The sequence below is a fragment of the Lissotriton helveticus genome, chromosome 2_2, assembly GCF_964261635.1.
Source record: "Lissotriton helveticus chromosome 2_2, aLisHel1.1, whole genome shotgun sequence".
In the NCBI taxonomy this organism is placed as follows: Eukaryota; Metazoa; Chordata; class Amphibia; order Caudata; family Salamandridae; genus Lissotriton; species Lissotriton helveticus.
In genome coordinates this window covers 329,861,999-329,889,187 of record NC_136060.1, presented here as the reverse complement: position 1 = coordinate 329,889,187, position 27,189 = coordinate 329,861,999, and positions in this window count along the sequence as shown.

Below are 27,189 nucleotides of genomic sequence, written 5' to 3'. Positions count from 1 at the left end.
AAACATTAACCACTACATTAGCATAGCAGTTGACACCAGAACTGTTTTCAAATTGAAAACCAACAACATCTTCAACAGAATCCTTTTTCTTTCTGCTTATAATTTCAGGTTCATCGACTTTTCGTCTTTTTGCTACAACCTCCCTAGTATTGGTCACATTTCTTCGTTTCCGGCCTACCACACGTTTCTCAAACAAAGGATATTGAGGCAAATGTGGCGCATACTCTCTTCTTAACCTATTGTATTCCTTAACACAATCTAGATCCGCACAAATGTTTGTGACATCACACTCAATCAAGTACAATCCCGATAAAGTTCTAACTCGTGGCAATGCCACATATGCCATACCCTCCTTGAACACAGAACTGCCAATATTCACCAATGCACTGTCTACACTTAAACCTTGCGATTTATGGATTGTCACAGCATATGCCAAGCAAACAGGAAACTGCTTACAGCGAACATATAAGTCTTTTACAAGCAAAAATCTAGCAGAACAACGACCAATTAGCTGTACTTCCTCAATGCCATCAAATTTAATTTTTAAAAATTCAATTCCATCTCTATTTCTGTATTTCACAAAATCAACAACATTACCCATTGATCCATTTACCAGACCTCTTTCAACATGTAAATTCCTTCTTAAAATTATACGGCAATTTAAGCACACATTCAGAGTCTTTTCAAAACCTGCAGTTTTAGATATAGTCTTCTCTAATGAATCCAATTTTGTTTTCAAACTCTCAGACAAAATAATTGTTGATCCCATATGCTCTACTCTGTCAATAGCTTCCAGTTTCACAATCTCTTGGTTTTCTAAATGCAACATTTTGTTGTTGAAGATGGCACATTCTGCAAGAGTTGGCATCAAACATATTCCAGATTTCTTCTCAGTAATTTTCTGAAAAATATTCTCAGGCACAACGTCTTGTTCTGGATATAAATTTGACAGTAATCGTGCATGTAAAGCTTCTTTCCCATGCTCGGTCACTTTTCCAATTCTAACATCTTGTAGAATATTCTTGTAATCTTCATCCTTCGCCTGACGCATATTTTCATGCAGTTAAGCATAATTGAAGTTTAACCATATATTGACGTTGCCAATGCTCCCTAGGCACTTCCTGGTATCTTCATGCGTGAGCATTTTGAACACAGGTTGTCCTTTCACTGGTGTCAGCTGCAGAAGATCTCCGAAAACAATGATGTGTTTGCCACCAAATAACACATCATACTCTGTTTTAAGAACTTCTTGCATTCTCAAATGCACAAAGGCAAGCATGACATTGGAAACCATGCTTACTTCGTCAATGATAAGAAGTTTCATTTTCCTCAAGACTCTTGAAACTTCACAACAAGCATCTCCAGATAACTTGTGGTATTGTAATTTGTTATCATGCTCCACTGGCAGCATCAGTAGACGATGCAAAGTAATACCTTTAATGTTATGTGCTGCCAGTCCAGTTGGAGCGGTGACAACACAAGACAGCGATGACTCAGTCCTTTTCTGCAAATAACATGAAATTGCTTTAATGAGGAAACTTTTTCCAGTTCCCGCTTCTCCACTCACGTACAGTCGGACAGGCTTCAACGACGTACATGAGCACTCTTTCTTCTCATGACTTAATCCATGATCAATTTGGTTGGTAACCTCGTCATATATTTTCCTCTGCTCAACGTTGAGTTGTCTTTCCAAGTCTTCTAAGTTAACCGCATCCTCCTGAGCATGTGCCATGGCTCTTTCCACTTCATTCATGGCAGTGGCAGCTTCATTTTCGATAACAGGTCCTCCTAGTGGATCCTGACTCAATGAAACAGAACTCTGACTGTCCTGAGAACTGTCTCTGGCAATCTCGGCTGCAATCGTTGCTTCCTGCTCGATTTCCGCATTCAACATTTCTAGATATTTGGGAAAAACAGGACATTCTATGGTATCCTTGGCGGCAGTGAAAGAGTCTTCGTAACAGAGGAAATCTCCAAGCAGTTCCTCTTCTGCACGCCAAGGCTTAAAAAGTTGCAAAAGTGCTAAATAGAAAAACTCCTTTTTTTCAGGAGATTCGCCACTCAATTTTCGATGGTTTACCAAGTGGCATTTTCTTTGCTTGACCAGACATCCCTCACTTCAAATTACAGCATACACTCCTTTATCAATATCTTCTTTGATGTTCCTCTTGAATATGTAATTTTGTAGAACCTCAAACAGACAAACATTCTCGAGGTGACTGCTTCGATTTGGATAATATGTATCCAACATGTTGGTCTTCAAAATATCGGTACTGTTCGGCTCCTTTTCCGCCAAATACTAAATTTCCCGCACAGGTTTCAGAACTCGATTACGCGTTGCAGCAAGACCAAGACTCGCCCAAACGATACTCCTGGATTTGGCATAGAGACTTGCTGAAGACAACCGGTCAGAACATTCGTAAGCTCCGATTTCTCGATGTGACAACATCTTCAGACTGAAACTGTACAACTTCTTGCTGAGGCTCTTTTCATGGGAAATGTCCTCCCACATATCCTTCAATTCTGTCTTTTCTTTTTTGGTGATGTAAGATGTCACATACCGAGCCACAGCCATACAGTTATCAGCCACAAACTGTATATCCATGTTAGCATTCCACATGGACAAAATCACTGGGTTGTAGTCGTTGATGTACTTGGACTCTTCGTTCCTTTTCAAATTGTATGTGTTTTTAGGTGATTTCTTCATCACATTATGTCGCAGCGAAGACATCAAACTGTTTACTCTTCCTTTAGAAATCACCGGTCGTGGAAAGCCGAAACGACATTTGGTGTAGAACTTGTCCTTGTTTCTGAATTTACGACGACAGTACTTTCCACAACGATGGCTTTGGAAACGTAGTACTTGTTCTCTTAGGCTTTTCTTCTCCTTTGCGTTTGGAACAGCACACGTAGAATACTGCTGTATGAAACTCATCACTAAGTCTTCTGGATCTGTTCCAAATTTAGGTGCATCCTTGATCCACAGCAGCATATGTATATGAGGAGCACCTCTTGCTTGGTACTCCTTTCTCCAGAAGAAATCCAACACCTCTCCAAGAGGTGGATTCTTCTTATTCATGATGAAAGACATCATAGCTTCAAATCTATGATTGAAGTACCTGCATACATTCACTGGATCCAAAGAGCACAGTTCTCCGGGTGTCTTGAATTCGATATTTTCAATGTTTCCATTTGCCTCTCGTAGAAATTCAAGTAAGTCTTCCCAGCCATACTCGGCACAGCTCAGAGTGAGGAACCATGTGGGAGTTCCTAAGTTCCTCAGCATACATTTTAAATCACCATGACGACGGTACCAGTACTCATTAGTACCACGCTGACACGCCATGAGATTAATCAGGTGACAATCCAAAATACTGTCTTGCACATTGACTTTATCCATAAAGTCACTTGCAGAGATGTTTTGCATCTGTATACCACTTTTCAAGATGTGGTTCACTGCATATGACAGTCCAGACAGATCGCTTTCAAACAGGAGATGAAACAAATAGGGAATGCATTGTCGAAACCTAGCATCTTCTGCATACAATCGTAAAGTCCGGTATTCAGAAGCAGGAATTTGATGAGGTCGCTCATCATATCTTCCTCCTTGACCTGTTGGAAATAGCTGTGGGAAACACCGAGCTTCCAAACTTTCCTCCCAAACACTAATGGGACTCCCTTTGGCTTGTTTCATTTGAAACAACTCAATAGCATTCCCCATGACTTCCTTGGAATGCAAAGGATGAACACTATAATGTTCATATATTTCTTCACTTTTAGAGGGTTCTACTTTCTCAATTTGACCAGCACACAAATTGCTATCCTCTTCTTCACTTACTTCCTCTTCTGCAACATATACATTTTTATAGTACTTATTATTTTTTTTCAAATACAATGTTGCCTTTTTGACTTTCCTAACATCCACTAAATCTTGCCATATTTTCTTACTCTTTGTCAGAACCCCATTAACTAAGATAACCAGAGGTTCCTCTTCCACTTTTTCTACTCCAATTGTATTAATGTTTTTCTTCAAATCTAGAGGCAAATAAACAACTCTTCCCTTTAATCCTCTCTGTAAATCTGATGGAGGCAATTTCCCTGTCTTTGGCTCCATTCTTACAATAGCCTGAAAGGGATGGATACTTTGAATCAAAATAGATTCATAAGTATTTAAATCCTTCAATTCAGAAGGAATCTCAACCAATTCCAGATTATTATGAACCGCTCTAGCAGGCATCTGGTTTTGATTTAATGTGTTACAACAATAAGTACACACACGTTGATCTGATCCCAAATCAAAACAATTTTCTACCATCAAGTATGTTGCAAAATCCTTCCATTCACTATTATTTTCCCTTTCACTTTTTGCATATAAATCCACTAACTTAGTCTGATTCTTATAATAAGTGCGTCGACAACACACACAAGTGAAATTAGGCCTCTCACTTGATTTCACCTGAAACGTGGCAATTTCCTTCTGAAAATTATCTGTACTGGAAACCTGTACACTATCTTCCACATTACCCTCTTCTTCTGGGTCAATTTCAACATTCTCCTCTTTACTTCCAAAGTAACAAAACTCAATTTCTTCACAAATATTCTTCACATCTATTTCAGAACCATGCAAAATAGCAGCGCATAATTGTTTAAGCATAATTGCTGGACTCTTAGCATAATACAACATTCTAACTAATTTCCTCACTTTATTATGATGCACTGCTAGCATCCTGAAATGATGAAAAACACTCTGGCATACTCTCCTGGAAAGACAAGCCAGTGAATGACCATGCAAACCTGTCACTTCTCCCACTCTGCAAGGATCTAATTCTTGCAACAACATCATTTTCTGCTTCAAACTTTTCTTATTAAATGTCCGTACAAAATCACAAAGCAAATTGATGGAATCCTGTCGTACACTGCAAATACTACTACACTTCCAGGTGTACACAGGACCCTTAGGACGTCTTCCTAAAACCTCATTACCTAACACCTCTTCTGTCTCTGTTGCCACAAGTTTTTCTTTTTCAACTGGACAACCATCTTTCACCTCATAAGCTCGACCACCGGTGTCAACTGCATGCACCAAATCATTATCCTGGAAATAACTCTCCTCATTAAAAAATGCCTCACAACTTGAACTATGCATCCATTCTCCGGAAAAAACTTCACAAAAATTACTACGATTAACTATTCTCTTCCATCTACTATTTCTTTTGAAATCATAAATTGCCTTGTTTAGCTTCCTAATTCTATTGATTATCAAAATAAATAACTTTCGTTTAATTTCAAATGCCTGATCAATAACTTTCTCAACTTTTTTTTTTCTCTTATAAAAAACCACTTTCTGTTGACCTTTCTTAATATTTTTTAACAAATTGCCAATTATCCTGTTGCGGAACATTCGTTTACGAATGTCCCTAAACTGTTGTTTCCTTCTACTATCATGCACAGAGTTATCTCTTGCTCTAGCAGTAACATTTTTGATTGGCCTTTCCTTTCCGTTTAAATTGCTTCTCTTTTTCTGGACTGAAACATTTTCTGTAGTAATACTTTTTTTTCTACAAATGTTTCTTATGAATGATTTCGTTGTCTTACCCGGTGCTTTCTTGGTGACTTGACGATTTTTTATTGTAGAGGAATGCTGCAATAATTGATGAACCTGCTGTCTTTGACGTTTTGTAGCCTTTCTGATTCTATCCTTAGACGGCATTCTCTACTTTTGAAATGATCTGCAGTTGAATCTGTGGAAAAATATAATAAAACATGTTATTAACCACTATTACCAAACAGTAAATCAATAACAGTCGTCAAAAACTTAACACACTACTTGTCATTTTCACTTAGAATAATTTTTAGTGCATAGGCAAATTTAGTATTCACAAATAGTAGCAAAGAAATGGAATGCTTCTACATTTTACCTGTGCTGTTTTATATGTGAATCTGATCTAATTTTATGAGCATATTATACTATTTTATTAAAGACACTACACATAACCTGTTTTTGAAGTTGTGTTTAATTTTAAATGAAACGGTTTACATTTTTACTTTTTATTTCCGTTAAATTTTAAAAATAAATGTTTATAGTTCCATAGGCTCAAGCAGGTCAGCTTCCCACCCTATGTCATACAATTCTGACAAATCGGCATCCTCATCATGTTCTTCATCATCCTCAGGATTTAAATCATCTAAGGGATCTACTTCCACTGACGTTTCAATGACAAGTTCAACGATAAGATCGAGATCAACTGATTGCTCATTATCACTCATGCTTGATGTTGTCGTTATCTTTAAAAAAAGAGAACAACAATGAGATGTTGCAGAGTAAGACACAAATCTCAGAGACTATAATAGTAAAATTGTTTAACAAGAGTAACATTTTGCAGCTATTATTTAGCCATGTCCAGCGATGCTGAGGAGGTGAGGCCTATGTCCAAGTTTTCAGTGAGCAGGACTCATCTCTTCTTAACCTTGGATAAGCCTCACCGACTCTGTGTCCCCTGCAGATACTTAAATGTAAAGGGGCAGATTTATGTTAACTGGCACATCCCCAGGGATGCACCATTTAACGTGCACCGCTGCTCTGCCACCCATGGTGTGCCGCATTTACAATGTGGAGCACCATTGAGTAAAAACAGCACAGATGCGTCACGCATCTGTGCCGCAAAAGCAGCACATTGCAGGAATCACGTCATAAGCACGACATGTCTACTGCAATGCACAGGAGGAAGCCACACATTGCAGGGTGCATCACTCCTTAGGCTATTTCAAACAGGCATAAGGATTTGATTCAGCAATGCTATAAAGCTGACTCAGTGAAATCTTCTAAATTTCACTGTGTTAGTTTTACAGGGCTTTCATGCAAATGAATGCCCACCCTGCAACAAAACACCTATATGAAACCTGACGCAGGTTTCATGTGGCACAGGACTTTACAGCATAACACATCTGCCTAGATGCATCAAGTTGTAAATATGTCACAACATAGCAAATGTTTTGCACCGCCGCTGCATCACAAAAGTGACGCACAGCGGCACAAAAGAGGCACACACCTATCATAAATCTGTCCCTAACATTTTAGATGATTGATTCAGGATGACGATAAGGTGTAGCCTATCCAGAGGTTTGTTTGAGGTGAGGCCTACTCAGGGTTGCAGATGAAATTTAGGGTTGTTGAAGAATACAGAGGAGATAATACATGTGCAGGCCTACCAATGAAGTGAGTCATATCCACTTCACTCTTGAACAAAGGCCAGACCTCTTCTGTGTCCGTGGACAGACCTAAACCTCATCTGCACAATGTCATTCGTAAACTTAGGAAACACAGGTGATGTAATTGAAAAATGTGGAGTTTCTTTTCCTCATTTCACAATCACATCACCTGTGTTTCCTTTGCTTAGGTATCTCATAGTGCAGATGGAGTCTAGCATATCAAAGAGTACACAGAAGTTCAGCAGTGTATACAACAATTTTGACATTTACAGAAAATTCAGCTTCTTATCTTGTTGGAGATGAAGTGAGGCCTGTCTTGCAACATGGTGCATCTTTTGCATCACTGCTGCATCGGTTTCATGTGGCACGGGACTTTACAGCATGACACATCTGCCTAGATGCATCAAGTTGTAAATATGTCACAACATAGCAAATCTTTTGCACCGCCGCTGCGTCACAAAAGTGACGCACAGCGGCGCAAAAGAGGCACACACCTATCATAAATCTGTCCCTAACATTTTAAATGATTGATTCAGGATGACAATAAGTTGTCGCCTATCCAGAGGTTTGTTTGAGGTGAGGCCTACTCAGGGTTGCAGATGAAATTTATGCTTGTTGAAGAGTACAGAGGAGATAATAGATGTGAAGGCCTACCAATGAAGTAAGTCATGTCCACTTCACTCTTGAACAAAGGCCAGACCTCTTCTGTGTCCGTGGACAGGCCTAAACCTCATCTGCACAACGTCATTCGTAAACTTAGAAAACACAGGTGATGTAATTGAAAAATGTGGAGTTTCTTTTCCTCATTTCACAATCACATCACCTGTGTTTCCTTTGCTTAGGTATCTCATAGTGCAGATGGAGTCTAGCATATCAAAGAGTACACAGAAGTTCAGCAGTGTATACAACAATTTTGACATTTACAGAAGATTCAGCTTCTTATCTTGTTGGAGATGAAGTGAGGCCTGTCTTGCAACATGGTGCATCTTTTCCATCACTGCTGCATCGGTTTCATGTGGCAGGGGACTTTACAGCATGACACATCTGCCTAGATGCATCAAGTTGTAAATATGTCGCCACGTAGCAAATCTTTTGCACCGCCGCTGCGTCACAAAAATGACGCACAGAGACGCAAAAGAGGCATACACCTATCATAAATCTGTCCCTAACATTTTAAATGATTGATTCAGGATGACAATAAGGTGTGGCCTATCCAGAGGTTTGTTTAAGGTGAGGCCTACTCAGGGTTGCAGATGAAATTTACGCTTGTTGAAGAGTACAGAGGAGATAATATATGTGAAGGCCTACCAATGAAGTAAGTCATATCCACTTCACTCTTGAACAAAGGCCAGACCTCTTCTGTGTCCGTGGACAGACCTAAACCTCATCTGCACAATGTCATTCGTAAACTTAGGAAACACAGGTGATGTAATTGAAAAATGTGGAGTTTCTTTTCCTCATTTCACAATCACATCACCTGTGTTTCCTTTGCTTAGGTATCTCATAGTGCAGATGGAGTCTAGCATATCAAAGACTACGCAGAAGGTGAGAACTGTATGGAACATGGCTATGTAAGTCAAATAATCAAAATCTAAATTTGCCAAGCACACATGGGGGTGTATTTACAAGGACCTTCCACCACGAGGAAATGTCTTTAATTAAAATGGGAAAAATAACATCAAAGGGACTCAAATGCCTTTTAAATATACCCCAAGCAACCTATGAAACTGTAGCACTACATATCAAGAAACCTAATTGATTTCAAAAATCGTTTTTAAACACATCATCTAAATCAATTATATACCTACATTCAAGGGGAAATGACTTAAAATGGCCTAAGACACATGAAAGCGTTTTTTTAAGGCCCTTGCACCATTTTTGGGTCGCTTTTAACATGGCTATGTTAGTCAAAGAATTAAAATCTAAATTTGCCAAGCACAGATGGGGGCATATTTACAAGGACCTTGCACCACGGGGAAAGGTCTTAAATTAAAATGGGAAAAATAACATCAGAGAGACTCAAATGCCTTATAAATATGCCCCAAGCAACCTATGAAACTCTAGCACTACATATCCAGAAACCTAATTGATGTCAAAAAACGTTTTAAAACACATCATCTAAATCAATTATATACCTACATTCATCGGGAAGTGACTTAAAATGCCCTAAGACACATGAAAGCGTTTTTTTTAAACCCTTGCTCCATTTTTAGATCACTTTTAACATGGCTATGTAAGTCAAATAATCAAGATCTAAATTTGCCAAGCACAGATGGGGGCGTATTTACAAGGACCTTGCACCACAGGGAAAGGTCTTAAATTAAAATGGGAAAAATAACATCAGAGAGACTCAAAGGCCTTATAAATATGCCCCAAGCAACCTATGAAGCTCTAGCAGTACATATCAAGAAACCTAATTGTTTTCATAAATCGTTTTTAAACACATCATCTAAATCAATTATATACCTACATTCAAGGGGAAATGACTTAAAATGGCCTAAGACACATGAAAGCGTTTTTTTTAAGGCCCTTGCAACATTTTTGGGTCACTTTTAACATGGCTATGTTAGTCAAAGAATTAAAATCTAAATTTGCCAAGCACAAATGGGGGCATATTTACAAGGAGCTTGCACCATGGGGAAAGGTCTTAAATTAAAATGGGAAAAATTACATCAAAGGAACTCAAAAGCCTTGAAAATATGCCCCAAGCAACCTATGAAACTCTAGCAGTACATATCAGGAAACCTAATTGATTTCAAAAAACGTTTTTAAACACATCTTGTAAACAAATTATAATCATACATTCATGGGGAAGTGAGTTAAAATACCCTAAGACACATGAAAGCATTTTTGTAAGACCCTTGCACTATTTTTGCGTCACTTTTAACATGGCTATGTAACACAAAGAAACAAAATCTATTTGTAAAACACTTGACACAAAGCAACATTTTAAATACACAACTTTCTTCATAATTTTCTCCCTAAACCATACTATTCTCTATCTAAATTAAATGAATCTTTTCTCACCTTAGCAAATACTTTATGAGTTTCAAAACAGTCTCAGAAACACACCAATTTGTCTTTAGCAGAGCAAAAGGTATGCACTCCAGAGTCTGCAGCCATAAAAAGCACAGAAAAGCTGTAATTCATCACACATATCTCTCATGTCACCCAATCAAAACTCTTCCCTCACTTTTTTCAAATCAACACCCTTCCCCCCTCTGCCCTTTCTGCCTTTTTTGCATAGCAACCACCTCCTGAAAGACCTCTGATGTTTGCAAGTTCACACAACATTGTTTCAATTGAACTCTGAACTCTCAGTGCACCTGCATATCCAGTGCAATCTTTCATAAAATGATTTTTTCTTGACCATTCAAATTACATCTTTCAAAGAACTCATCCATGCACCCTAACTTTCTGTTTTCAGCAATCAAAATCCACCAATCACTGCTACTGCTTCCTTAACACAGAAACTCCACAGTTTTTTTCATTTTAAACTCTTATTTTTTCAACTGCCATTTCATTGCCACACTTCATCTGACTGCAACAGAACCTTCTCTCACCATGTTTTCTGTCTGGATTGTTGGACATAGTTACATCTACTGGGCTCAGAGGTATGCTGATAACAGAAATTTAGCTAACCTCAATTTACAAAATGTGGAAATTAAGTGGATTGGCAACAGAGGATTAAAATGTCACCAATTGATACCATTGGTGAAAACCTTTATGCATTTGCCTAAACCTGACCTGTTAATTTTGCACTGTGGAGGTAATGACTTGGGCACTTTGACTGGGGTAGGTCTGGAAATGCTTTTAAAGGACACCTTTGAGCAATTGATGGCACTTTTTCCTCAAACTGCCTTGGTATATTCAAATATATGCCAAAGACAGAAATGGAGGTGGTCGAACCAATTTTGTCCACAAATTGAGAAGTCGAGGAAGCATGTAAACAAATCTGTTTCAGCTTACATGAGAGACCATGGAATGGGCTCCATGTACAACAATAACTTGCGTTACTTCATGCAAGATATCTACAGAGGAGATGGAGTTCACTTCTCAGATGAAGGGAACAGAATTTTCATTTTGAATTTAAGACTGTGCATTGGTACCTACTTATAAGTACCTAAATGTACCATAAACCCAAAAGCTCTTCTCAGAGCTACCCTACATCTGATCACTCACAATTATTATTTTACTCTAACTTTTTTCACTAATTTTCAACAAAGTACGCTCCCCGGAGCGCTACCCGGTACGCGCACCGGAAGCTAACCGCGCGAAATTTTTAATAAAAATGTTTTTTTTTCGCACATATGGGCCTCCTCAGCCACCCTCAGAAAACCTAGGGGGTCAAGATACGTCTACCGTGCCCCCTTCTACCCATTCTGAACATTATTTGCCCTCCATCTTGTATTTTAATTCGACCGAAACAAAAAATGGTGGACTCCCGTAACGCTGCCGGTTCGCGTACCGGGGCGCTCACCGGGAAGCGCTCCGTTAAAAAAGGTGGGAAAGTAATTTACAGAAGAAACCCTGGAGACAATGTCACCAAATATAGATTAACTCATACTACATACCAATCCCTACCATTTTCACAAATTTGGTTGGAATTCCATTTAGCCATTTAGCCTGTAGACCTCTCTAAATACCCTGAGGTAAATTACTTCACAAAACACATCTGAAGTGTTGGAATTGACAACCAATTAAAATGTTCTACTTTTTTTACCTGACATTTGATTGGTTATGTACCTGAATATATATAAAAAAGAGAGAGAAACACAGCCATTTTGACTACTACTTCCTGAACTACATTGCAAGATCATTTTCACTCACAACTTAAACTTGTTTTTAAAAGGTAAGATATTATTTTATAAATTTGAAAACATTTTCAGATAGTTATATACTATCCCTCTGTAAGAGTTAGACATTGAGAAAGGCTTGTTTATTATAATTATGGATTGATTTAGGTTTCTGTGGTATAATTATGAATTTACATAGGCTTTTTCACAGGCACTTTTTAATAGTACTACTTATGCCTCAAAAGTACCTGTCTGAACTTAAACCCAACAGTGCCCTATCTCTACTGATATATTTATTTTTTATTCAAATTTCAGCACAAAAATGCAAGGAGAACAGAACGTTTCCTTTGAAATTGTCCTAGACATGAATAATGAGGAAATAATTGAACCGATTGACTTGGAATTCATGGATGAATCACGAGACCATGAACTACTACAATGTGTAGAATCTGTGGATTATTTACTTCATTATGATGACAGTCAAATGTGGGAAGTTATGTTCACTCAACAAGAGGACATATCGGACAGTCAAATGTTAGACGTTCTATTACATTTTGAAAAAGAATCAGAAAAATAAAATTATATTTAATATTAAAAAATTGTTTGAGTCTTTAATCATTTTTATATGTAATTCATAAACTAGTACCAAATTGATTATAATGTAAAGTCAGACTTATAGTATACTGTGCACAATTCCAAAAATACATTTATATTTAATAATCATTAATACTGCTACTTAAATAAATAAAAAACAACAAAAAGAACAATCAATAAACATACAATATTTCAAAATATCATAGTCTATCATTCTTTTTTCCTTATAGTACGCTCCCCGGACCGCTTCCCGGTGCGTGTACCGGGCGCTCCCCACGCTCCCCACTTTTTTTTTTTTGCCCCGCGGGGCCCTTTTAAAGCCTCCACATCAAACCTAGGGGGTCAGGGAGGATCTACTATGCCCCCTTATGGTCATTTCCCCCTTTGTTTTAGCCTCCTCTTGTCTCTCGATCCTACCGAGAGACAAGATGGCGGCCGCTCCGGACTGTTTAGAATGTTGACAGACACCAGAGAGCCAATCAGCTTCGCTTCGCGAAGTTCCGTTACGCGTCAAGTACGCGAACCGGGGCGCTGCCCGGAGCGCGCTTACAGATATATATATTTTTTTGAACGTTAATTTCTCAAAATCCACTGGAGCACATATCTTGAGACCTAGCAAAGGCACATCGGGCTAACAGTCCCTACAATTTTGCCAAGTTTCGTGCAAATCCATTCAGCCGTTCGGGCTAAAAGTGAGGCCAACCGCCCTATGGAAATTAACATGGGAAAAACACGTTTTGGGACCCCCCTTTTTTCTCGACCCCCCTTGACGAACCCCCCCCCAAATTTTCAGGGGCTGCTCAGAAACAAAATGTTCCATTTTCCTGAAAATTTCAGCCAATTCCGTCCACAAACGCCAAAGTTATTAGACATAGAATTTTCAAAAATCCCATAGAGAAAAAATCCTAACTATATATACCTACTGGCGATCGCCAGTAGGTAATATATATATATATATATATATATATATATATATATTACCTACTGGCGATCGCCAGTAGGTAATATATATATATATATATATATATATATATATATATTACCTACTGGCGGTCGCCAGTAGGTATATATAGTTAGGATTTTTTCTCTATGGGTTTTTTGAAAATTCTATGTCTAATAACTTTGGCGTTTGTGGACGGAATCGGCTGAAATTTTCAGGAAAATGGCACATTTTGTTTCTGAGCAGCCCTTGAAAATTTGGGGGGGGTTCGTCCAGTGGGGGCCGAGAAAAAAGGGGGGTCCCAAAACGTGTTTTTAACATTGAGTTTTCCATAGGGCGGTTGGCCTCACTTTTAGCCCGAACGGCTGAATGGATTTGCACGAAACTTGGCAAAATTGTAGGGACTGGTAGCCCGATGTGCCTTTTGTAGGTCTCAATATATGTGCTCCAGTGGATTTTGAGAAATTAACGTTTAAAAAAAGATATATATCTGTAACAGCGGACCGGTTAGCGCTCTGGTTCGCGGACTTTTCGCGCAACGGAGCTTTGTGAAGCGAAGCTGATTGGTTCTCCGGCGTCTGTCAACATTCCAAACAGTCCGTAGCGGCCGCCATCTTGTCTCTCGGTAGGATCGAGAGACAAGAGGAGGTCAAAACAAAGGGGGAAATAACTATAAGGGGGCATAGTAGATCCTCGCTGACCCCCTAGGTTTGATGTGGAGGTTTTAAAAGGGCCCCGCGGGGCAAAAAAAAAAAATAATAATAATAATCGAACGGCTGAATGGATTTGCACGAAACTTGGCAAAATTGTAGGGACTGGTAGCCCGATGTGCCTTTGCTAGGTCTCAATATATGTGCTTCAGTGGATTTTGAGAAATTAACGTTCAAAAAAAGATATATATCTGTAACAGCGCACCGCTTCGCGTACTTTTCGCGTTACGGAGCTTTGCGAAGCGAAGCTGATTGGCTCTCCGGTGTCTGTAAACATTCCAAACAGTACGTAGCGGCCGCCATCTTGTCTCTCGGTAGGATCGAGAGACAAGAGGAGGCCAAAGCGAAGGGGCAAATGACCATAAGGGGGCATAGTAGATCCTCGCTGACCCCCTAGGTTTGATGTGGAGGTTTTAAAAGGGCCCCGCGGGGCAAAAAAAAAAATAATAATAATAATCGAACGGCTGATGACCATAAGGGGGCATAGTAGATCCTCGCTGACCCCCTAGGTTTGATGTGGAGGTTTTAAAAGGGCCCCGCGGGGCAAAAAAAAATAATAATAATAATAATCGAACGGCTGAATGGATTTGCACGAAACTTGGTAAAATATTAGGGACTGGTAGCCCGATGTGCCTTTGCTATGTCTCAATATATGTGCTTCAGTGCATTTTGAGAAATTAACGTTCAAAAACAAGATATATATCTGTAACAGCGCTCCGCTTCGCGGAGATAAAATTATATGTGTATTACCTAGCTGTTGCTAACACCAGTTAGCGACGGCTAGTAGGAGATAGCGACCATCTTGGGTCCCACTTTGCATGTGAGTGATATTTATCACTAATGACATGCAAAGTGGGCATGCCAAGATGTTAGCGACTGGAAACAGTCGCTAACATCGCTATCTCCTATTATCAACTTTTGGAAATATTCGAGATAAGCGCGAATATCTCCAAAAAGTAACAGCTGCCCTGAGCAGTTCTTAGCCATGTTATCCAATGGGAGGTGGATAACATGGCTAAGAGCATTAGCTCGGTAATGCATGAATATCGCGGAGTTTTCAGCGACATTAATGCATTGCGCTCGTATTTGCGATAAACCTTGATAATAGCAAGGTTTATCTGCGATAATTTCTGACGGTAAAAAAATCTTTGCAATGCATCGTTAGGGATAAATATCGCTTAACTTTGGTAATATGCCCCAACGTCTGTTAACGTTCGATTCGAAGGAAATCAGGAATTGTTGAAAAACATTGTGTGCGCCATCTTGTCTTTTTTCAAATGCCACACTTTTGTCGTGCACGGCAGCCATTTTAGATGCCTTGACCAGATCCACTCTGTGAACGCTGTCGATCCTTAGCATGGCTCCCCACCCTCGCAAGCATCTCCCCCAGGCAGTGGTCACCCCCGCTCTCTGTTTTATGCATGGGTAATAAACCTCCCCCCATCTGCGCTGTTCTTCCCTGAGAATCACACCCTGTGCCCGCCCGACACCTCCCTTTCGCCCTATTCACTACCGCACCCTCTGACACTCCTTTTCCTCTGTGTCCGATTGTCCAGGCCGGTCCTAGGCTATCAGCTAGCCCTGCAGATGTAGTTTATGGCCACAGCTGTAAAGAATCACCCGTCTTCAAAGGAGTTATAGTAGATCAAGGCCCACACTCGATGAGATCCGTCACAGCAGAAGCGTTGCTATTATCTGAAAACCATTCTGTATTGTGATTGGGGAGGGGACCGAGCGTGAAGCGGAAGATTCCAGGGATGACTCTTTGTACATCAAAGTTTTTACAATTATGTGTCACATTAAAAATATATAGCACTCCGACAAAGTAGTAAGATTATAAAACTTTAATAATTTATAAATATATACAAGAAAACAAAAATAGTAATAACATATAAACATTTTTAGAGAAAAACAACGAAGTAGCGGTCGGCTGTGCGAATAGTCCCAACGCAGCACAACGTCCAGATTTCCGGCGTGGGGCGTCGCGGGGGGTGGGTGATCAGTAGCAAACTGTTGTGCGAATAGTTCCAAGGCAGCAGAACGCGCCGAAATCTAGATGACACAAAAGTGATGTCTAGTAAGTTGCCACCCAGCAAATAACGGCGTGGGGCGTCGCGGGGGGTGGGTCATCAGTAGCAAACTGTTGTGCGAATAGTTCCAAGGCAGCAGAACGATGGCACCAAGGTGATGTCCAGTAAGTTGCCGCACTGGTTTTGGTATCCTACAATGCTGCTCCGAATAACGGCGTGGAGCGCCCCGGGGGAGGCGGCGTGAACGGGCCTCTCCAGGTGGAGTCTCGTCTGTTGTAGTGGGGCGCCCCTTTACCGTTTCAGTTGCCATTCCGTCCGCTTTTGGTCCACTGTGTCAAAATCCGCCATTCAGCTGAGTTGCGCCCACTCTTGCGGTGCAGCGATAGGCGGCTGTCACAGGACTCTCAAAATGGCGGCAGGCTGTTTCCTTTTTGGGCCTGGTCCACTGAAATGGCCCTGGGACACCTTGGAAATCGGACACTTGTCTGCTAGGTCTTGGACCCCATTCTCGAAAGCGTCCCCTCCGCCTTGAGAATTCATCAAAAGTTTTGGGGGCCCCGACTCCTGCAGGCTTCTGGTGGGGAGCGGCTGCCATGATTGCTCGCGGAATGACCACGACGGAGCTACGAGATGGTGGTGCTCTCATGGTGACGCCAGCTTCAGTCTGAAACATCCAGAAACAAGGTGGGGCTTTCATCGTTTGGGGGAAAAAAAAAGTTTTCATCCAATGAAAAGTGTTGTTTTTAGGTCATATGATCAAGCCTTCCATCATTAGGAAACCAAAAGTAAAATGAACCAATGAAAAGTTTTATAAACAAGTCACATGACCTGTTATGCGGCATAGGGTATAAAATGCGGAGAAAATACGTTGGCACGTGAGGCGGCGTCAGTAGCGGACCGATGTGCGAATAGGCCGAAGGCAATACAACGCGCCAAGATCCGGATGGCATCGAGGTGGTGTCATAGTTGAGAGTTCTGAGCAGCGGTTGTAACACTGTCTGAAGCTTATTTGCAGCTGCTGCAGCTTCACTACGCGCCAAGATCCGGATGGCACCGAGGTGGTGTGTAGGAAGTTGCCGCACTGGTGTGGCCATCCTACAATGCTGAAAGTCGGCGTGGGGCGCCCCGTTGGCCTGTGAGTTTGCGTCAGTAGCGGACCGATGTGCGAATAGGCCGAAGGCAGCACAACGCGCCAAGATCCGGATGGCACCGAGGTGGTGTCTAGTAAGTTGTCGCACTTCTGTGGCCATCCTACAATGTTGAAAGTCGGCGTGGGGCGCCCCGTTGGCCTGTGAGATGGTGTCAGTAGCGGACTGATGTGTGAATGGGGCCAAAGGCAGCGCAACAATATTTTCTACTATATTTCCGGTGTAGAAGAGACCACAAGGCGCTGAGATGCCAAGATCCGGATGGCACCGAGGTGGTGTCTTGCAAGTTGTGGTACTGGTGTGGCCATCCTACAATGCTGAAAGTCGGCGTGGGGCGCCCCGTTGGCCTGTGAGATGGCGTCAGTAGCGGACCGATGTGCGAATAGGCCGAAGGCAGCACAACAATATTTTCTGACTGACACCACAAGGCGCTGAGATGCCAAGATCCGGATGGCACCGAGGTGATGTCTAAGTTGCGGACTGATGTGCGAATGGGGCCAAAGGCAGCGTAACAATATTTTTTGTATGGAAGATACCACTAGGCGTTGAGATGCCAAGATTCGGATGGCACTGAGGTGATGTCTAGCAAGTTGGTGTGGTCATCCTACAATGCTGAAACTCGGCGTGGGTCACCCCATTAGCCTGTGAGATGGCGTCAGTAGCGGACCGATGTGCGAATAGGCCGAAGGCAGCACAACGCGCCAAGATCCGGATGTCACCGTGGTGGTTTCATAGTTGAGAGGCACTTCATCTGCAGTGGGGCGCCGAGATCCGGATGGCACCGAGGTGATGTCTAGCAAGTTGCTGTACTGGTGTGGTCATCCTACAATGCTGAAACTCGGCGTGGGTCGCCCCATTAGCCTGTGAGATGGCGTCAGTAGCGGACCGATGTGCGAATAGGCCGAAGGCAGCACAACGCGCCAAGATCCGGATGTCACCGTGGTGGTTTCATAGTTGAGAGGCACTTCATCTGCAGTGGGGCGCCGAGATCCGGATGGCACCGAGGTGATGTCTAGCAAGTTGCTGTACTGGTGTGGTCATCCTACAATGCTGAAACTCGGCGTGGGTCGCCCCATTAGCCTGTGAGATGGCGTCAGTAGCGGACCGATGTGCGAATAGGCCGAAGGCAGCACAACGCGCCAAGATCCGGATGTCACCGTGGTGGTTTCATAGTTGAGAGGCACTTCATCTGCAGTGGGGCGCCGAGATCCGGATGGCACCGAGGTGATGTCTAGCAAGTTGCTGTACTGGTGTGGTTATTCTACAATGCTGAAACTCGGCGTGGGTCGCCCCATTAGCCTGTGAGATGGCGTCAGTAGCGGACCGATGTGCGAATAGGCCGAAGGCAGCACAACGCGCCAAGATCCGGATGTCACCGTGGTGGTTTCATAGTTGAGAGGCACTTCATCTGCAGTGGGGCGCCGAGATCCGGATGGCACCGAGGTGATGTCTAGCAAGTTGCTGTACTGGTGTGGTCATCCTACAATGCTGAAACTCGGCGTGGGTCGCCCCATTAGCCTGTGAGATGGCGTCAGTAGCGGACCGATGTGCGAATAGGCCGAAGGCAGCACAACGCGCCAAGATCCGGATGTCACCGTGGTGGTTTCATAGTTGAGAGGCACTTCATCTGCAGTGGGGCGCCGAGATCCGGATGGCACCGAGGTGATGTCTAGCAAGTTGCTGTACTTGTGTGGTCATCCTACAATGCTGAAACTCGGCGTGGGTCGCCCCATTAGCCTGTGAGACAGCAGTTCTTTGGATTTGGGCCTGGCTCGTCTGCTGTAGTGGGGCGCCCCTTTACCGTTTCAGTTGCCATTCAGCTGAGTTTCGGCTGCTCTTGATGCTACAGCGACAGGCGGCTGCAACAGGACTCTCAAAATGGCGGCCTGTTCTTTGGATTTGGGCCTGGTCCACTAAAATGGCCCTGGGACACCTTAGAACTCGGACGCTCGATTTTTTTTTCCTTTCCTGTACATGCAAAAAAAGGTAAATGCCCGGTACGTTACACGCTTCATCTGCCACGATGAACTCTCTAGAGGAACCGAAAAAAAATATAGTTGTGGTAACTATACCATGCATCGTCATATGGAGAGGTGGCAACAATTAATTATAGTGCTGCATAAAAGAGAGATTTGGAGGAGAACCCCTGACCTGCTAGTACATTCATCAAAGAAGTGGCACTGAGAGCTTCAGAGGCAAGGGAAACGGTCCCAAATATTTAGAAGAAATTTGGAAAGATTAAAATGACATGTTTAGATTGTGGCAAATTTATTTCATGTGGACATCTGAGTGTTACTCTAATAAATACAGCATATGAACATCATCATAGTCGATGGTTGGTAGAGACATTTTGACTATATCCTGGACCTGCCCGTCCTCGCCCAAAATGGCGCCAGAATAAATGGGACTCGTAACTCCTTGTTGTGTACTGGTTGCAGAACCTTGAAATCACGAGATACGTATGCAGTTTTGAAGCACATGGCGGGCGGGGACGAGAATTGATTGAATATTTCGACATCCCTATTGATATTAAGTTCTGATGTGTTATTGATTACTGTACTGTTGAAAGTTCGAATTAACGTCACCCATGGTACTTGCCCGCAAATGTATATCTAGATAATTTTATTGTAACTGGCCCTGTCGTATTTTAATTATAAAATGTACGTCCACCGATTCCGTAACTGTTAGACACCTTAGTTCTTGCAACCTAATGGCCCGCCCGTTACGTTCCTCTACAGTGTAAATGTCTATTTATCATATACGATTACAGTTTGCTCCGTGGCCGGCCCACGTGGTTATAGGCTCGTATTTGTATAATGAAATTTTCACAATAAAGGTTTTTAAAAGAAAACATGGTAGTAGTATATACATTGGTAAAGTTTTTAATAATAGTCACTGTTTTAGAATCATTAAAAGGCAAGTGAAATAAAGCAGACCAATTACATGAAGGGTAAAAGGTATAATACGAAGGAACGCAGTAAAGATAAATGGTCAAGGGCTGTTGTGTTTTCTATTCCTGCAACATAAAGTGATCGATAAGAATCTCATATTCAGGCGTATCGGCGACTAAGACAGCAGGTCGACCCTCTTTTGCTCAACGGCTCCGTCATGGGACGAAGAAACGCTCTTTTTCTCGAAAAAAGATTATATTTTACTTGCAGGACAGTTGTAAAATTTCCGGGAAAGTACATTAGCCTGGAACATTATAACATATATTTAAGAAAAAATAATGTTCGGAAGTAATGAAAAGCGTAATTTTTAGGTCATATGATCAAGCCTTTCATCATTACAATAAGAAAAGTAAAATGAACCAATGAAAAGTTTTATTAACAAGTCACATGACTTGTTATGCTTACGTTACGCGCTGCGCGCCCCGGATGACTTCCGGATGCGCTAACGCGGCGCGTCATATGACGCATTACGCGACAACGCAGGTACAGAATATAGTCAAAATGTCTCCACCAACCAGCGGTCGGAACACAACCCCTTTCAGCAGGCTAAATAGTTCTGTTAAATGACAACAGAAGGGACAGGCAACAAGAACCATCAGTCAAAGAGGGGAGGGCTAGTTCTTCTCTACCGGGTTACATTGGGGCGCTACCGGAACTGATCGAATTGGTAGTCTACAGTGTTTCTGGATGTTTCAGACTGAAGCTGGGGTTAGCATGAGAGCAGCACCATTTCGTAGCTCCGTCGTGGTCATTCCGCAACCAATCATGGCAGCCGTTCTTTATCGTTATTTTGGGCGGGGTGGGTGGCGGAGCAGAGCTGTTTTGCAGCCATCATTGTGTGGAGTTCAGTTCATCTCACTAGTTTTGTATTTGTCATGAGGGGTTGTTCCTAATGTTTCTATTTTAGCGAGGTCAAAAAGAGATCCCATTAGTGGCCTACTGATTTTGCTCGATTCCTTTTCTTTTTTTTTTACACGATTTTTCGTTATCTGCAAAGACTAAACAGAGTATTGCGACTCTGTGTTTGTTTGTAAATAGAGAATGAACCAAAGAGAACTAATTCTAAAACAGTAAATACTTGGATAACAATGAATCAAATGGAGAGAGAAGCAGGCACGACGGATTACAATGGGGGCAAAGACCTGCGTTAACTACCTTTCACTATCTGCAAAGAGAGAGTACTCCTAATAGAAATGAGGGGGGGGGGGCACCATTCAAAGCAGATCAGTGTGCATAAACACGAAAATGTTTTCACTTACCACGTACTTGACATTCGACAGCTTATGATATTTGCTATTAAAAAACCATTGAAATTCACTGAAAAAACCATAGGTTATAGACCATATATAGTTAGGAATTAGCATTTACAAAACCTTGAAAATTCACTGAAAAAACCATAGGTTATAGACCATATATAGTTAGGAATTAGCATTTAAAAAACCTTATTTTACTCACACAAAACCATTGAAATTCCATATATAGTTAGTTGCACTAACTATATATCGCGCACCTGCAATCCACTGCTGATGATGTCACATATTACATCATTCATGACATGGTCAGTGACATCACTGATGACATCACTGATGACATCTCAAATGACATCACTGATGACATCACTGATGACAACATCCAGTGACTGTATGTTTCTGTAAAGTTAAAATGTGTCTTACATATTGAAGAATGAGTGGAAGTATAAGTGTCTGGACAAAGGATTTAGTAGGTGCATGACTGAATGCATGAGTGAGTGATTAAATGTGTCTCACTGAGTGCATGGGTTAGTGACTAAAGTGTCTTAATTTGTGCATCATTATGTCTGTTGTTCTGTAAACTGCTGCATGTTTTGATCAGTAGCTATATGATTAACTATATGGGTTACTGATTGATTGTCCAAGTATTTGTATGGGAGACTGAGTGTGTGTGTGGCTGGCTGGGAGGTGTGTGACTCTGTGCAGATCAATGTGTACTTGTATCAATGATTGTATAACAAGGTAAGTATGTGTTAGTATATGTTTGAAAATGTAAGGTGCTCTATGTTTAACTGTATAGACAAGAAAATGGAAGTGTCATTGATTCTTTACAGGACTGACTAGGTGTGTGAGTAACTCCATGGATGAGTGGCAGACTGTGAGTGTCTGTATAGGTGTATGAGTGCATATGATAGTGTTGTAAAGATGAGTGATTGTATGTATGAATGATAGTATGGGTGAATGAGTGAAGGTGTGTGTAGACGTAGGAATCAGTGAGTGCGTATGTAGTAACTAGTATTGGTGTGTCAATGGTTTCAAAAATTATATTCTGTATTTAACACTGGGTGAAACAGAGGTTATATTAAAATGTGAGGAGATGCATTGTATTGTCACATGAATGATATCATCAGTGATGTGGTCATTGATGTCAAATGAGATGTCATCAGTGATGTCATCAGTGATGTCATTTGAGATGTCATCAGTGATGTCATCAGTGATGTCACTGACCATGTCATGAATGATGTAATATGTGACATCATCAGCAGTGGATTGCAGGTGCGCGATATATAGTTAGTGCAACTAACTATATATGGAATTTCAATGGTTTTGTGTGAGTAAAATAAGGTTTTTTAAATGCTAATTCCTAACTATATATGGTCTATAACCTATGGTTTTTTCAGTGAATATATATATATATATATATATATATATATATATATATATTTATCACGAATTGCCCAAAGCATTTGGGGGCGCACACACGGCAAGCAACAAACATCAGGCTGCACCTTCAAAAAGTTTCACCATCCGCCGTTTAATAATTGGGAAGGGACATGCAAGGCTGCTCTGCAGTAGATTCTGTAAAAGACCTGACGCGTTTCGAAGTTCATACTTCCTTTTCAAAGGTCGTGGCTGATCTGGCAGTTTCAGGAAGCTCTATTGGTCATCCGTTCTGACCATGCCGACTCCGCCTTTAATTCTGCGCTTCGTCCGCGCTTTGCATTGTGGAGCCTTGAGTTTGTGGCAGAGCAGTGTTTCAAACCTTAAGTAGGTCCCGTTGCTGTCATTTTATTTATCATGTTAATACTCTAAGTGAGTCCCAAAGCAGCTTTCATGATAAATAAAATGACAGCAACGGGACCTACTTAAGGTTTGAAACACTGCTCTGCCACAAACTCAAGGCTCCACAATGCAAAGCGCGGACGAAGCGCAGAATTAAAGGCGGAGTCGGCATGGTCAGAACGGATGACCAATAGAGCTTCCTGAAACTGCCAGATCAGCCACGACCTTTGAAAAGGAAGTATGAACTTCGAAACGCGTCAGGTCTTTTACAGAATCTACTGCAGAGCAGCCTTGCATGTCCCTTCCCAATTATTAAACGGCGGATGGTGAAACTTTTTGAAGGTGCAGCCTGATGTTTGTTGCTTGCCGTGTGTGCGCCCCCAAATGCTTTGGGCAATTCGTGATAAATATATATATATATATATATATATATATATATATATATATATATATATATATATATATATATATAGCAGATGTAAAGCTTAAACCATTAGCTTTATTTTTCGCTCATTCGTCATTAGCCCAATGCGTTTCGCCTTTAGCCGAAGGCTTGATCACGGGTACAGAGCTCTAACACGAGCTTTCTTTTATGTTTAGTGCACAGTGTGAAAAAACAATAAATACGATGCAACTGCATTATGGGAAACGTAGTTTACAACTGTGTTCTGTGTGTTAAAATGCTCTTGTTCAAATTCACATTGGAGCGTGATAGCAATTTTGTAGCATTTATGAACAATTCATGAAGGAATGTTTATGTTTAAAGTTCTAGGACTATAGATCACTGTCCAGTCGGTTTCAAGTGATTTTAGTCTCATTCTCTCTGGTGAGATTTTATATGCCAAATGGTGCATAATCCTTATTTTATTCCTCTCTCTGGTGAGTGGGTTAATCCTCCATGTTCCTTTTACAGATGCACATGTAGCTCTTCTGTTTGGTTGAGACCTCTTGGCTCTAGGGTCCTGAATCCGATGATGTGTCGCGATTCCTTTTGTCTCAGGGATTTCCTGCGGTTGCCTCCCCTTTCTGAATCCGCTAGTTGGTCAATGACGCAGAATTTGAGACTTTCCCAGTTGTTGTCATGGTATCGACTCATGTGTTTTGCAATTGCGTTTGACTGATCGCCATGGGTGGTGGCTCTTGTGTGCTCGAGGATGCGTTTTTTTGCCTCAAAGATCGTACTGCCAATATATCTTTTGGCACAGGGACACATTACCATATACACGACAAATGTGCTTTTGCACGTTAAATGTTGCTTAATCCTCCACTTTTTTCCTCCATCGATTTTGATTTCCCTGGTGGCTGATGCTATCTTACAAACCTTGCAATGCTTGCAAGGCCAGAAGCCTTCACGGTGTAGCCAGGTATTTTGAGGTTTATCCCGGAAGTGGCTGTGCACTAGCTGATCTCCCAGATTTTTTTCTCTCCGGAACGAAATGTTGGTACACGACAAATGTGCTTATATATATATATATATATATATATATATATATATATATATATATATATATATATATATATATATATATATATATATATATATAAGAATCCAACTCGCCTTCAGTGTGAGTTGTGCACAGACAGGTACATATATATATTCACTGAAAAAACCATAGGTTTCACACCAGTTATAGTTAGCTGAACATTTTACTCATACAAAACCATTGAAATTCCCACGTTATAGTTAGGTGGGCTCACTATAACTCGTGCGCCTGCAATCCACTGCTGATGATGTCACATTTACATCATTCATGACATGGTCACTGACATCACTGATGACATCTCAAATGATATCACTGATGAGTTGACATCACTGATGACATCTCAAATGACATCACTGATGACATCATCCAGTGACTGTGTGTTTCTGTAAAGTTTAAATATGTTTTACATATTGAAGAATGAGTGGATGTATAAGTGTCTGGATGAAGGATTTAGTAGGTGCGTGACTGACTGTATGAGTGAGTGATTAAATGTGTCTTACTGAATGCATTGGTTAGTGAATTAACTGTCTGAATGTGTGCATCAGTATGTCTGTTGTTGTGTAAGCTGCTTCATGTGTTTATCAGTAGTTATATGAGTGGATATATGGGTTATTGATTGGTTGCCCAAGTATTTGTATGTGAGTCTGAGTGTGTGTGTGGGTGGCTGGGAGGTGTGTGACTCTGTGCATAGATGTGTGAGCAGTTGATTCACCTGGTGTATAGGTTCAAGAGTGCACGTGGAAACAGCTGTATGGGCGGTTGACTGTGTGCATGGGTGTTTTGGTGACTGAATGGATATCTCAGTGCTACATTTCCAAGTAAGTAGATATGTAAAACACAGTGCATATGAGAGTTGGCATATATAAATGACTGTACATGAGAGCCAGTCATTGTGTGACTGGCTGTATGGATCAATGTGTACTTGTATCAGTGATTGTATAAGAGAGTAAGTATGTGTTAGTATATATTTGTATATTTGAGGTGTTGTCTGTATAACTGTATAGATGAGGAAATGGGAGTGTGATTGATTCTTTGCATGACTGATTAGGTGTGTGAGTAACTTCATGGATGAGTGGCAGTGTGTGAGTGTCTGTATAGGTGTATGAGTGCATATGATAGTTTTGTATTGATGAGTGTCTGTATGTATGAGTGATTGTATGTGTGAATGAGTGGATGTGTGTGTGTGTAGACCTAGGAATTAGTGAGTGCGTATGTAGTTACTGGTATTGGTGTGTCAATAATTTCAGGAATGGTAGTTTGTATTTAACACTTGGTGTATCAAAGGTTAGATTAGAGTGTGAGCAGGTGCATCGTATTATCACATGGATGATGTCATCAGTGATGTCATTTGAGATGTCATCAGTGATGTCATCAGTGATGTCACTGACCATGTCATGAATGATGTAATATGTGACATCATCAGCAGTGGATTGTGCGCGCGCGAGTTATAGTGAGTCCAACTAACTATAACGTGGGAATTTCAATGGTTTTGTATGAGTAAAATGTTCAGCTAACTATAACTGGTGTGAAACCTATGGTTTTTTCAGTGAATTTCAAAGGTTATTTAAAAGCTAATTCCTTACTATAACGAGTTTGTAACCTACGATAAAGTGAATTATTACGTTTTTTTAATAGCTGTTTTTTATAACTATTAATTATTATATTTTTTTATAATATTTTTTTTTTCTAAAATTAATTTTTCAATGTATTTTTCCTGTGTTTTTTTTTTTATCACTTTACCTCGGAGCGCTTAGGGTACGCGCACCCGTAAATGCACCCGTAAACGTAGCGAGAGCGCTATTCCCGCGTGCGAAAAAATATATAAGTATGTATTTAAAGTAAATAATAATGCAAGACATTCAGTGGCATACTTATAAAAGTAGTATTTTTGATTTTAAATAACCGTATTTTAACTTTAAAGGCATTTCCTAAAATCTAACAAAACGTCATTCAGGCGCGCCGCGTAAGCGCCCCCGGAAGCGCCTACGTACGTGCCGCGTAAGCGCCCCCGGAAGCGCTACGGAGCACGTAGCGTAAGCGCGTCAAGTCATGTGACCTTAAAATAACACTTTTCATTGGTTGTTAACAGTTTTTTTTACAACTAATGAAAACCCCACCCATTTCCTTCACTACCTCTTTCACTTTGGAGAGAGCAAGACCTGTTCCCTTTTTCTCCTCTTCAATTCTTTGGAAAGAATGGCTGCAAGAGCACCAAGCTGCAGTGACTCTGATGAGTTTCTCCATGAGGACCCTCCTCAGCCAAAAATTAAGGAGCACTTCATCTGGACGTTTTTC